This window comes from Myotis daubentonii, chromosome 4 (genome assembly GCF_963259705.1).
Source record: "Myotis daubentonii chromosome 4, mMyoDau2.1, whole genome shotgun sequence".
NCBI classification, from domain to species: Eukaryota; Metazoa; Chordata; class Mammalia; order Chiroptera; family Vespertilionidae; genus Myotis; species Myotis daubentonii.
The window spans coordinates 99,337,555-99,350,646 of record NC_081843.1 but is presented as its reverse complement, the minus strand read 5'-3'; the positions used below and the strand labels follow the sequence as shown (position 1 = coordinate 99,350,646).

The 13,092-nt window shown below is 41.0% G+C and overlaps 1 pseudogene; it reads right to left on the bottom strand.

Annotated features, from left to right (window-relative positions):
• Positions 1-12,010: 12,010 nt before the first annotated feature.
• Positions 12,011-12,643, bottom strand: LOC132232455 (transcription initiation factor TFIID subunit 11-like; annotated as a pseudogene).
• Between the last annotated feature and the right edge of the window lie 449 nt (positions 12,644-13,092).

Sequence of the window (13,092 nt, the reverse complement as noted above, 5' to 3'; positions counted from 1 at the left end):
CTCCCTCCCCACCCCAATAGGTTCATTTAGAGGAAACTGAACAGAAGAACTAAATGACTGGATCTCAAGGCTGGGCAAGAAGAGAAGGTACTTGAGGGCGTGGGAGGCTGTCTTCCTATGGGAGATGCTTTACTAGTAAACTGAGAGAAAGACAATTAAAGGGTGTGGGGGAACTGAGATGAATAAAGGACTTCCCACTTCATTGAGAAAGAGGTTTAGTTGTAGAGGGCAAAGCAAACTTATTGCATCAAATGTTCTCATTTGAAATTTTGTAACTTAAAAAATAATAAAATATTAGCAATTTTATATGACTCAACCCAATATTTTACAACTCCTTTTCTATTCTGAAACAATAATTTTTGACAATGTAATCTATATACATGTATGCTTTAAACCATACAGTGCCCTAATTCTAACATAATGAATATTTCAATAAGTAAATGCTCAGTTATAATTTCATCCTCACTTGAAGATGTAATACAATAATCTCCCCTTTTTCTGTGGGGGTTATGTTCCAAGACCCCTAGTCTGAACCTGTGGCTAGTACTGAACCCTATGCAATTATGTTTTTTTCTATACTTATATACCTATGATAAAGTTTAATTTACAAATTGGGCAGAATAAGAGATTAACAACAATAACTTCTAATAAAATAGAACAATTAGAACAATATACTGTAATAAGAGGTATGTGAATGTGGTCTCTCTCTCTTTCTCTCTCTCTCTCTCATAAATGATCTTATAACCAAGACTGTTACTAAATGACTGGCAGGTGGGTGACATATATAGCAAGAAAACACTGGACAAAGGAATGGTTCGTGACGGAATGGAACAGCACACTATTTCATCATGCTACTCAGAATAGCATGCAATTTAAAACTTATGAATTATTTATTTCTGGAATTTTCCATGTAATATTTTCAGACCGAGATTGACCAGGAGTAAATGAAACCACAGAAAGTGAAAGAGCTGATAAGGGGGTACTGCTGTATGTTAGCCAAGTGCTTGCAGTTCTAGGAAGATTACCTTGGGTGCTATAACTACAAATGAAGATGTCATTAGGTGTATTGGTGACTTAAATAACACTGGTATTTTGCTATACTGGGAGCTGCCACTGGGGCAGCTCACTTATTTTCAGGTCTGCCTTTCAATCTTTTCCTTGTTTCTGGCATCTAGGTTCCCTTTCTCTCTTGGGAAATCAGTTATATATTTTAAATACATTTAGCTATGGTTTAAATATGTCTTTAGCAAAATATATTCCTTATTGGAAAGTCTCTCATGTTGCTGGAAACAGGACATGCCAGTTTGAGGTGAAGGAAGTAGATTTCATACATGATGAAAGCTAGGTATGCAATGGCTTTCCCATAAGTAAGCGTTTCAAAATAGATGTGTAGAAAGGCAGTAAAGGAATAAAATGCAAATCAGGTTATTTTCAACCATTATTTTCTGGGTCAAGGAAGAAGTTATGAGAAAAGTATTTTTAAAAACATTACAAGTCCTTTGGTGGTGTTTTCAGGGGAAGTAATTTAGAGATGATTGGATATTGTTATTTTTAATTTGATTTTTTGGAACAAAAGTTTAGAAAAATAGAAAGGTTTGCCATTTATTTTACCCACAACTTTAAAAAGCAAACTGTGAGCACTGGATCAGCATAATCTTTCTTTTTTAGAATCCTTTGCTTGCAAATTCATCCACCAGTAAATTATATTGTACTTCTTCCTCTTTTGCCTACCTTTGGCAGAGCCTTTTATAAATAAATTCAAAGCCCTGTCTTTCTCTTGCCTGTTGCTCTGAGGCAATAGTAAGATATAGGATACTTGAGGCCCGTAATTTGATTTTATATAGATAATTCTTGTTGGAAAATTTCTTTATACCTGGGATATCAGGAGATTTATTTGCAACCTTCCTTGCCAAGAGAACAGTCATGGAATTTCCTGTTTCTACAATGTGTTGTAGTTTCAAAGATTCTGTTTGATTCCTGCCAAAGTGACTGAATAGAGAAGTATTTAATTGACTGGTTAAAAAAATCCAATTCACTTAAATCATTCAGCAGTTTGGCCTCTATCAGTCCACACTTTCATATGATCGTATATATTTTTTTTTATTTTTATTTTTAAATATATATTTTATTGATTTTTTACAGAGAGGAAGGGAGAGAGATAGAGAGTTAGAAACATCGATGAGAGAGAATCATCGACCAGCTGCCTCCTGCACATCTCCCACAGGGGATATGCCCGCAACCCAGGTACATGCCCTTGACCGGAATCGAACCTGGGACCTCTCAGTCCGCAGGCTGACGCTCTATCCACTGAGCCAAACCGGTTTCGGCTGATCGTATATTTTGATTATTTTGGCAGGTGTGTAGAACCAGCTATTTTTGCTAGTAACATGGTCCTTTGAGCTCAAGTTTGTCTATTTGTAAATTGAATGAAAATCTATCATGGCTCCTTTCAGAGATAACATGTTATGTAACTGGGGGTGGGGTAGGTGCTTTGAAATCACTTGAGGGGCTGGCCTGAGATCCCAAATAAATGGGCTAAATTGAATGATTCTATTACTTGCAGGGCTTCTGAGTAGGACACACAACTTTAGGATCAGGACAATAGCTATGCAGTTGAGCATCCCACTAGTTATCTCTATTTTCTGCTCCTTTCCTACCTCTCACTGGTCCCACGCACCCCATGTGATTCTAACCTCTTCGCTAAGTAAATGTTGAAGATACTTTTACATTAGCAAATGCGTGTCAAAATATACAGCTGCCCAGGTTGCTCATATATCTTGGTTTGTGTCTGGTCAGTTGATGAGTAATGAGAAAACACATTGCTATGCTGATTTCTGCTATTTATTTCTCCATGTATATTGGTGTTTATTGATTTTCTGGGGTGGTTGCAAATACTTTGGAACTTACCCTCTTTCTTCCTCTTTTTCTTTCTCTTCTTTCAGATTGCCACCAAGAATGAGTTGAAGGTATCTATTGAAAATGCTGTGAACTGTGACTTGTAGTGTGCAGCTGGATGTAGGGTTGACCTCCTTGGGGAGTCAGGGATTGGGTGGGAGGGGCAGTTGGAAGAGTTGGGAATGAAGACTCCTCCATCTTCCCAATCTAGAGAAATTATGTTGCAGCCACATACCTTGAATGAGAAGGAGGTGTTTCACATTTCTACCACCTTTACACTCTGATTACCATCTTTAAAGAATTCTGCTCTTTCAATAAAACTAGAACCTTCTTCCTCTCTTCTGTGTTACATGGCCTGTGCAGATTGATTGTTGGCATCTTGAATTGTAAGGATCCCTTGACTTTCTTTTCCCTCCATGTATCACTTATCCCTGTTGCTGCTCTTCACTCTTCTTGCTACAGAAGTGCTGAGTCTCTTGGCAGGGCACTTGTCACAGCCAATGAACATCCAGCAGAGACTGGAACTGTTCTACCCCACAAATCAGAAAGAGGCTATTTATAAGTAAAAAAAAGGCTGCAATTAGTTTGGTGTTAGGCAGAAGAAGAAAAAAACCCAAACAAAAAACAAACCCAAAAATGCTCCTTTTGATTTAACATTACCTGCATGATACAGATATTCATGTACTGGAAAAAACTGTGTGAGTGGGCTATGCCATATATATTTCTTTTGTACCTTCTATGTGCCAGGTATGATGCTAGCTGGTATATAGTTGAGAATAAAACAACCGTGGTCTCTGCTTTCAACCAATTTATAATTTAGAATAAAACCAACTTCCCATGTTCAAACCCGCAATGGCATAATTACAATATGATAACTACTGTATTTGAAGAAAGCAAAGAAAATATACCCAATTTATAAGATGGTTCAATAGTGGAACTACATTTAGCTTAGAAGCTGGGATATCCCTTCTTAAGTAAATGGTATTTAAGATGATACATAAAAGTGGGAGATAAGGCCTTTTTTAGGGTTAAATGGGACATAAAAGTGGGTCCCTAATTCTATACTATTCTTGCCTTTAAGGGACACCAGAGTATTCTTCCCTGCCCCCCACTGTATCCTCACACAGCAAGAAGGCAGCCATCTACAACTCAGAAAGAAGGCTTTTACCGAAAAACAAATCAGCCCAGCACTTTGATCTTTGACTTTCCAGCTTCCAGAACTGTGAGAAATAAATTTATGCTGTTTGAGCTACCCAGTCTCTGGTATTTTAACATGGCATTCTGAGAAGACTAAAACAGTATGGTTGGGATAAAGAATATAAGTAGGTTTCTAAGTAGGTTTCTGTTAGTTATCAATGCTAATTGTGCTTCAGTTTTTTCTTATTTGAACTGTAAACATTTTACAGTTGACACTTGACAGAATAAACTTCTATTTACTCAAGAAGCAAATAGAGTAAAATGATTTATAGACATTTTAATTTTAAAATATAAAGTTATTTATTTTTTTTAGCATGGAATCTTGACCTATCCATAGCCTGAAAACTTTCTTGGTATTTTTCTTGCCTTAGAGTAAGCTGTGCCAGTATAGTGCAGGGCAGAATGGGAATGCCCACTGTGAAGACACTGATGTACCTAAGGTTACTTCTGTAGGAGGAAGTTACTAAAAGTCTGTTCTGAAATGCTTTCCCATGGGAAGCAAATACTACTAGTTCTGTATTTGAAAAATTATTACATACATTATATGAAAATGGTTAAATTGTCATAGCATGCTTGGATCTTATCTTTTCATTAAAATATTCTTGAAATATGTTTTTATTGATTTTAGAGAGAGGAAAGGAAAGGGAGAGATAAATATCCATGTGAGAGAGAAACATCCATCAGCTGCCTCCTACATGCCTCCTACTAGGGATCAAGCCTGCAACCCAGGCATGTGCCCTTACCAGGAATGGAACCAGCAACCTTTTGATGCATGGGACAAGATGCTCAACCAACTGAGTCTTTATTATCATGTCTCAAACTCCAAGGATGGATTTTGATTCCTGTGTTTCTCTTGGCAGTGTGAAATAGGTCACGTGGGTCACTTTTCCTGCGACCCTTCAAAGAATGAAATGTGAGCAGAGCTTGCAAAGCAACTTTCCCAGAGCTGTAGTTGTATGTGAAGGACAAGACACTTACATGTTTGAGTTAAATAATGTCTTTGGTTAGAGTTGTTCCAGTTATCATAAGATTCTGATTTATCAAACAAACATTTTCTCTCTAGCCTTACCCAGTTTGGAAGGTAGACTTTATTTTTAAAAATTTGGATGTGAATCAGTGTCTGCTCTATCTAAAAGGAGGAAATGTTCCAGTTTGGAAAACTATAACATTGAAAACTTTAAGTTAGTTATCTCTGATTTTTATGTCACTCTTCCCGCAACCTCCCACTTCTCAGTGGTAAGGAATTTTTCTAGTTTGAAGGGAAAAATACACAATAGCTATGAAAATATAAAATAAAGTGAGTCTCTCTGCTTAGTCTGCAACCTATTCCTTTCTCTTCACATCTGGAAATGTTCAGGTAGACACATGTTAAAACCTATAACATGCACGTTTTATTCCTGTGTGTCTGTCTGTATCTTTCATGCCATATTGCAGCCATGCCTGTCTTCTGTTAGGATTGGGATGATCAAAACAAGAACAATAAAACTTTTAAATTAATGTAACACCATTCCTTTTCAGCATTCAACATGGGGCACTTATTGTGCCTTTTCTAAAAATAATCCACCATAAGAAGCAATCAGTAATCAGAATTTAAGGGAGGAGTGAGGGCCTCAGGATGCTTGCTCCACATGCAAACATGATCTATAAGCTGTAGTTTACTTAGGAACAACATGATTCTATTGGATTCTAGGTCTCTAGGCATCACACTATGATTATAATTAGGTAGTTCCTGGCTTAGAGTAAGGTGGGGTAGCTGGGGCTGTTTGTTAGGGTTGGATCAACTTCTGGACATCAAACATCCAAAACAGGTATCTTTTTGTGAATCCTCCACCCGGATGGGATGTTTTTCTAATTTTCACTAAAGGTCCAGTATGTGCCAGCAGAACATTAGGTAAACAGGTGGCCATTATACCTGCACATAGATTGAGGCTCAACACTATCCTATTTCTCCTAATTTTCAGCAAAGAATTAACATTTTATTTTATAGCTGAGATGTCTATTGAACTTTACTTGGCTACTTAAGTATGGGGTGTTTTGATCAAAGGGAAACTTTTTTTTTTGCTTGTTTACATATATATGTATGTGTTTGTTTGTTTTTAGTGCTATATCTTTTCAAATTTGACAAATTAGTTGGCAAATAAAACACACTGGTGGGGTCCAGAAAGAGCTACATGAGTATCTCACTAAATTGAGAAAGCAAAGGCTGAGAAATTATAGTGTGATTGACAGACACAACTGGGTTGCAGATAAGATAAAGGCTAGTGCAGGAACGAACTTCAGGAAACTAACTTTAGGCAGTACATTTGCTCTGGTTTTCCAACTAGAATACCAGAAGTGGGTATGGCTAAAGTACACAACAGGCTGAAGAAATTAGTTTTGAAATTTGGACCAGGTCAAGATTTCTGGTCCAGAGAAGTACTAGTAAGTTGGTTATGAAGGAATCAATGGGCACAGTGGGTCTAAACAGATGACACATGAAGTCAAACAACCTATCAGAAACCTTTCCATTCTTCTCTCTCTAAAATCAATTAAAAAAATCAACATGAATTACTAACTTCCATTATTTGTTTAGATTTTCAATAGTGGAGAGTTAATCTCTCTAATACTATTAGCCATAAATAATAGAGTGATTGTTTAGGTAAGTTCAAGCTCTAGGGAATTATGCAACTTACCAGAAACCATTGATGACAATGGAGGAAATAAAATTAGATCATAAAGGCTGAGGTGGTGGTTTGTGAACAAAATAATGATTAGGATAGGTGTTAACTGAACCACTCAGCTGTGACAAAAGCAAAGTTGGACATGTGGCTAAAATTTGTGATTACTTGTATAGTGATAAGAGAAGTTGGTCAAAATCCCTAAATTGGGTGAAAAAATCAATTTGGTATCCTCTACATTTATTATTTGAGATAATTTTAGTAGGAAATGCTATTATAAAGGCATTTCTTTTGAGGGGGAGAGAACTGGCTCAAGTTGTGTGTCAGAAATAAAGTCTAAAAGGCTCTCTTTACCTCCTATTTATGACTTGTGGTTTTTTGAGGTAGCCATTGTATTCTCTACAAAGAATGACTATTTTTACTTAGTTCTATTTTAAACTCAGTGTGAGCATGTGTCTGGGTGTTCATGGAAACACAGCATGGGATGTATTGGGATAGCAGAAAATAAGCAAAGAGCTCAGGAGTGCTCCTCTATGAACTGCAGAACAGATATTATTTTGAGGAGAAAATTACTTTAAGTTACAACTTATTTCCAGAAAGTGATGTGCTTTATTTTCTTGACCAGACTGTAGTTATACATTATTTAAATAGTTAAAAGGAAGTGAGGTAGGAATTGAGAAAGATAGATGTTTTTATTGCCAATAGGGAGAACCATAGATAAGAGGCGAGACAAGAAAGTATCAGAAAGGGAAGCGAAAGGAGGATTGCCAAGTTGCCCAGTTTGCCTTAGAACTGAGAGCCACCGACATGGTCTCTTCCTTTTAAGTTAAATGATCAGAACCATCTGTATGATAAATTTCAGTGTCCTTCCATTTTATCCTGTCTACCTGAGGAATGTAATTTAGCATAGCCTCTTGTTTTGATTGGTTACTCTCTGTTTAAATTTCATAATTTCTTGGGTGAAAGAGTAAGGAGAGAGGAAAAAAATTATAAAGAAATATAACAAATATTTATTTTATCCTTTTAGTTGTTAATTTTCTTTAAAAAAATATTTTTATTGATTTCAAAGAGGAAGGGGATAGGAGAGAGAGATAGAAACATCAATGATGAGAGAGAATCATTGATCTGCTACCTCTTGCATGCCCAATACCGGGGATTGAGCCCACAACTAAACATGTGTCCTGATTGGGAATTGAACTGTGACCAGGTTCACAGGTCCATGCTCAATCACTGAACCATGCCAGCCAGACTGTTGTTAATTTTTTTAATCTTTATAAATACGTGAATTCTTTCCTGATTTCTAGGACCCAGTGAGTGCTGAAGTTATGACAAGAATGAACTTTCTGCTGACACAAAAGATTCATGTTATATAAATGTTTAAGACACAAAAATTTAACTATAATTTGATTAAAAAAAATAGTAGAAGATGTTACATATTAGGAGTGATTGTGGCTTTCACTCCACTCAGTGGCCATGTGTCCTGCCTTGGGAATAAGACAGGAGACAGAAACTCCTTTTTCAGCCTCAGTTCCTAGATGTTAATTATGGCACGAGCATTATAGTATGAGATTCTGGTGTTATTTAACCATTAAGCCAGTGGCCAATCCACCAGTTGAAGGTAATCATCCCTCTTTGTGTCAATCCTTCATCTGCAATTCAAAAATCTAGAGAACTATGGGAAACTAATAGTTGTTTGTTTGTTTTTTTCTAATTAGTTTGGTGAAAAAAACCTAATCTGGACTGGTGTGAACATTTTAAAAAATAGTGTTTATCCCATATAGTTTCTGCTACCCTGATAATTATCAATGAAAGAAAGACTTCTTGAATATTTTAAATTAGTTTTATAAAAGCCAATCCATTACTAAGGGCTCTGGTTGATATTATATATATGAGGAATGCTGTTTATAGCTAACAATTCTATTTAACTTCTAATAAAAATTTTCCACTTATTTGTTTTGTTTAAGCTTAGGTAAGTTTCCAAGAACTACTCCCATGATATGTCACTTGATGTTTTTCAACCAGTTGTAGATAGTGGATGCTTATAGATAGTTTAAAGTAGCACACTGTGGAAAATGATGGACTTAAAGGGACAGTTCAAGGACCTCCGTTTGGATATTAGTCTGGTTTGTGCAACCCAACTGAGTTTCTCAACTTCTTTGGTCCTCAGGGTTTACTTTATAAAATGTAGAATTGAGGCCCTTCTGGTTCCAAAGTTTTATGAATATCAAATTAATTTCCTGCTCAAAATAACCTTTCTTTGGTTGATGTCAAGGGAATAAAATAGTAACTAGAAGAAAGCATATATACAAACATAAAAACTAAAAGTATATTTCTTGAATGTGCTTTTAACGGCATCTGTTTCAGTGGATAAGTCCTATTATAGAAGGATGGTTTGGAGGGTAAGAGAAAAAAACCCAGAGAGACATGGCTTGATGTAGGAAGAGAAAATGAAGAACAGTGATAAAATTTAATAAATATTTGACAAATCACATCAAACCCTCTGTGTCAGGGGGGAACCAAACTTATCTTTGTTGGAAATCCCATGACACCACACCATAATTTTCCTTGGCAAGTGATGCTGGCTTCTGTAGTCACCCACATTCGACCGCTTCTTTCCAGAATGGTAATACGGGGATTTGCTTTAGTCAGGGTTGCTATTCTTACTGGGGAATCTAGGGCTATGATAGAAGAGTAATTAAGCCACAAACAAAGGCTGATTTTTGTTCACTGGCTACAGCCTAGGATTTGGGAACAATGACAAAACAATAATGTGATGTTTGAAAGCACTTCTGCTTTGACCTGGGTATCATTCATAGGTTGAGCTCAGAGCAATTTTTACTGGTAGTCAAATATTTGGCAAATGCTGATCAGTAACAATGTACTGGAGGTCCTCTGAGACCATCATGGTTCAGAGGGCAGAACGTTGGTTGGACTACAATGTAAAAATATTTGTACTTAAATGTATCTGTTTTGCAATAGATTGGCCTCGTGAATTTGTTTTCATTCTTCAGCATTTGACATATTTGTGAGTATGTATCTACTCTATGGATTGGTTTACCTGCCGTACCCAAGGGTTGGAGGGGCCACAGGGGATGTTGCCCAGGGATGGGCAGAAACCCTCTCTTCTCCCATAATCCTGTGCTACCCAGTGTCTGTAAGTTTATATTCCATGATAAGAACCATAGGAAAAGTAGCCAGTATAAGTAAGACCTATCCCTAAGGCTACATTTAAAGAACCTTAAATGACTGAGAAAAATAAAGCAAAAGCCCCTAATAAATCAAGAATTGGTTTCACAGCAATTGCTTTATCGGGTTCTAGGAGAAAATGCTAGATAGGGAGGCAAGTCCAGAAAAACTAAATCTGCCCCACTCATTGGTGCTTTTTAATCATGTTGAGAAAGTCATTGAACAGAGGAGTGCTCCTGAAGAGGACACATGGAATTCTGTACTAGGTTTTCAGGAAAGCATATACCTCCTAATTACTCAAACATATGTAACTTTTACCACCACCGGTATCTTAAGCAAGGATACGGTTTCTGGAGGGTGCATTTCAGGAAAAGAAGAGTTGGGAAAGTAGAAGGCGGCAGGCAGTTGCCCCTTCTGAAGAGGAATACCCAAGTGAGGACTGGACCTCTGGATTCTGTTTCTCTCATCACTGAACTTCAAGTCAGCTCTCCTAGGACTCAGTACCCCTCGGTCGCGTTATCGGCCCTTGTGAAATGGCTGCTAAATGCATAGATGGAGACACGCAGAGCTACAGGATACACTGCTCTGGCTCTTCTCCTCGGTGGACTGCTAACTGCCATCTGAGTCATCATTGTTCTGGACAATGGTGAGAGTTCCCTGTTCCTGCTTAGTTTGTGAACATGAGTTGGGAAGTCTCTCATCATTGCCATAGGGAACACAAGGGTCAGTGTTGAGTGATGAGGGTAGCCAGTTGGTCAAGAAGAGTGTCAGAAAGAGGATACGTGGGTATGAAGTAGAACTTGCTTACTCTCCTAAAGTCACAAAGCTACCCAGAAACACACCAACATGCTTTTGGATTGTGTCTCTGGAAAGAACAAAAGGAAACGTGCGGAGAATTAAAACAACATTTGTGTGTGTGTGTGTGAGTGTGCGCACGTGTGTGGTGGAGAGGGTGGGTGGGGGGTATTTTCGGCCTTTGGGAGGTGGCCCAAAGTGGAGGATACCGTCCCTTCACCCACTAGAGCGGCACAGTGGGGCTTATATGCTTTTGCCCCAACTGGGTGTTTGAGGCCAGGGGGGCAAGCCTAAGACACCACAACGCAATAGCGCTGTAGACACCACCGGAGGAGGTTTGCTGTGAACAGTGATGACCCTTTGAAAGGAAACCATGGACAGTGCCCTGAAGGGCTCTGCAGTACCCTCCACGCACAGGGAACATTGGAATGGGTCTGCTCCCTCCCAATAAGCCTGCTTGGTTCCCGTGGACAACACACACCGGCTGTCACTCTGTGCTTGCCCGGGGTGCCGAGGTCTAGAGATTCTGGGCAAAATGGCCCAACAAACGGATCGCCCCACAGTGTTTGGAAATCAATTCGGGTGCCCCTGGAAACGCTGGCCTATCCCACCCTCAGGGCAAGTGGGGGACACCGCACCAATGCGGACCAGGTCACGGGCCGCTCCCCAGGTGTGTCTGGCCATTGATTCGCTTGGTCTCTGGCGTCAGGGGCTCCCGCCCAGGAGACCAGTGAGAGATGCCCCAGCGGGTGCGACACCGCTTGGTGACGCAAAGCACTGCGGGAAGGAAAAGAAACGTAGACATTTCGGAGACAGGAAGGGTTTGTGGATTGTATTTTTATTTGTGCCAGTTAAAACAGGTTCATGATCACCGAAAGAAAACAAAAGAAAACAAAACACGGGCTCAAGGTCAGCATTCACAAGCGCGGATGGTCACCAATGCAAGGGTTCGCGGGGTGTCATCTCCCGAAGAGCAGCGGGAAGAAGCTGCCCAAGTCCCAGCCACCACCCCCAGGCTGCCGGGGAAAGCCCGGTCCAGCCTGGGGAGGGAGACCCCGTCCTCTTTCCCAGCGGCTCTCCAGCCGAGGGCGCGGGCTCCGTCCTGGCGGGCGCTCTTCTTCACCGGGTTGGGCTCACCCAGGCAGCCCCACGCCTCCAGGGGCCTTCCAAGAGTGGGGCCCCCGTGGGGGAGTTTGAGGAACACGGGATGCGTCCTGGGTGAAGGGTCCGCGGAGGGAGACAGAGGGGCTGCAGCGTGCCCTGGGCCCCGGGCTTGTGCCCTAGGGGAAGAGGACGTTTCTGAGCTTGATGCCGGGCGCTTTGCCCTTGTTGCTCAACCTGCGCATGGCCTCCCTGAGATGCTTGGGTTGCAGGGGGTGCATTTCCCCCCAGCGCTCGCACACGTCCAGGGCCTCTTCCACCACCTCCCCGAGGAAGACCTTGGCCAGCCCCGCCATGGCGATGAGGGCGTTTCGCTCCACGGGGGCGTTGCCCGCCACGCTCTGGACCACGTGTCTGATGGCTGTGCTGGGGAAGGCGGACCGGCGATACGCCTCCTAGCGGGTCAGCTGCTCCTCGGAGAAAGAAGCGAGCAGGACTCGCATCTTCTGAGCCTCCTTGGGGTCCCCTTTCGGCACCCACTCCTCCTCCTGAGCCTGTGTCTTGCGTCTTAGCCTTGTGGCTGCAGGAGGAGGGAACAGGGACTCTGTGGTGGCACCTGCCTGGAGGTGGGAGCGGTCTGGACCCCCGATGGGGCCTCGGCCTTGGGGTACAGAGGCTTCCTTCAGTGCCTCAGGTCGGTGCCCGGGGATGGCGTGTGTGGCACTGTCCACGGGGCCCACGGAGGGCTGAGGGTGGCACACACGTGGGGAGTCGCCACCTTGGTCCCTGGGTCGCTTTCTGGCCTTCTCCATGCTGGCGCGGGAAGCCTCGGAGCTGGCGGTGGGATGCCTGGTCAGGGACCTGGGAAGGGAATGCCGAGAAGTGTTGGGGTCCAGCCCCAGAAGGTCTAGGGGTTCCCAAAGGTGTAGACGGAGTCAGCAAAGAAGGAATGACATGGAGACAGCGTTCAGTTGATCAGCAGCCTAGCCAGGTTCTGTCTTTAGTCTCCTGTGACATCTGTATTTATACCAGTTGATTCTAATCCTATCCATTCTATTCCAAAGGTTAGGGCGTTTGTTATCTCCATTCCAAGGTCACTACTCTATTGTTCTGTTAAGCTACAAGGCAGTAACTGAAGGAGATTATCCTAAGTAAAGATTATGTAGCTTAAGGGTGATTGTTCGTAGTTAAAGTGATTAATTACCCGCCTGGCACTTAGTTAAGTGGTTTTATTCCCTTCCTCAGTCCTGTTAATCCCTAA